Source organism: Manihot esculenta, chromosome 2 (genome assembly GCF_001659605.2).
Source record: "Manihot esculenta cultivar AM560-2 chromosome 2, M.esculenta_v8, whole genome shotgun sequence".
In the NCBI taxonomy this organism is placed as follows: domain Eukaryota; kingdom Viridiplantae; phylum Streptophyta; class Magnoliopsida; order Malpighiales; family Euphorbiaceae; genus Manihot; species Manihot esculenta.
Genome location: NC_035162.2, coordinates 13925248 through 13926884, shown reverse-complemented (window position 1 = coordinate 13926884; position 1637 = coordinate 13925248).

Here is a 1637-nt window from a genome sequence, read left to right as displayed (position 1 = left end):
TGCATTAAAAATTAAAAGGATCTGATTTTAACTAACAAATGTGAGACGCTCAATTCATTTAAATTAGATTATATTATTCCTTAGAAAGACCTTACGCAACCTAATTCACTACTTATTTCAGTTTAACTAAACAATTACAAATTTAATTAACCTGAATAGTAATATATCATTCTTATCAATTGAGCAATGACGCCTTAATGCAACAACCAATAGAATAATAGTAAACAATAAATACAGGAATAATATAAATACCAAAAATAATTGAGGAAACCATAGAAACACATAAATCTCACAACCAATTGAACTGAAACTTTAATTATCCTTTAACTGCAAAGAAAAAACTTAACCACACATGTTTATAGCTAAAAATGAGAGATGAAAGATGAGATGAGATATCAAATACATTAAAATTCCCCTTTTTATAGTGTTAATAGTTTTAATTTAACCTAAATATAAGTAGCTAAAATCAAAGTCGAGTACAGTTTGACAGATAAGAGTTATCTGTTTGGTTCTCGGATTTGAAGTTGGACTCGGTTCGTTAAGTATGTTTATGTCGTAGTCCATAACATAGCTCATTTGAAAATTAGAGTTATGATTTTGTTTCTTATTCTTCTATGAATTTGATTGTGACCACATTTGATCTCAGAATGTATAGTCCAAATAATATTTTTTTCTTATTATTCTTCGATCCTATTAAAATAACAAAATTTAAATATTTTAGAATATTAAAATTATATAATTGTGCATATTATCGCATGTAGTTCCCTAAATAAATTGCATGCAAAGTTTATCAAGCTCAACGCAATTTGAATTAGGCAGAACCGTGGTTTGCATCACATCGGTAGGGATCCAAGATAACACTGGTTGAGCTAGAGTGATCCTTCATGCCAGGGAGAGCCTGTTCACATCCCAGGTTGTCAATTTCTTCTTAACTCTATCCACTAAATACTGATACGTATTCTACACTCTTGAATGAAGCAAAGGCACTCCAAGGTACCTTCCGAGGTCAGTAGTGGTTTTGATCCCAAGCCTACCACTGAGAATGTCCCGAGTCTGATGGATAACATTTTTGGAAAAGAAGACAACACTCTTATTTGTGGGGACCATTTAAGGGAAAGTGACATTCGCATGGGCTTTATTTATTTATTTATGTTATTGAAAAAAAACTCTAGAGCCCATATGATTCAAAATAATTTATCAGAGTTTAGATGCTTAATAGGCTTTATTTTCAATTTGAATGATTATTTTGATTCATGGTTAATTGAAGAGTGATAATTCGTCATTTGCTTCTACCCAATATCTTTTACCAAAATTTCAGCCATCATTGCATATAAGAAATTTTCTGAGAAAAAATGGTCATTGCAATTTTCTTTTCTCTCCCTTATACCATGGTTTCCAAAGCCCAAGTAGAAAAATATTTGTATCACATGTCTAAAGAAAGTAAAAAGTCAGAAGATGCAATTAGATAAGACTGACTATGTTATTTTATTATGTCTTAATTGGAACTAAATGATCAGCAAATCAATTAATTACAGTACAATAACCAAGTTTGAATGACAAATTCCACCAGCCCTTGGAAGCTGTCAGGCTGACATAAGGTTTTGAGAATATTTAATTATGGGTTTAATTAAATATTA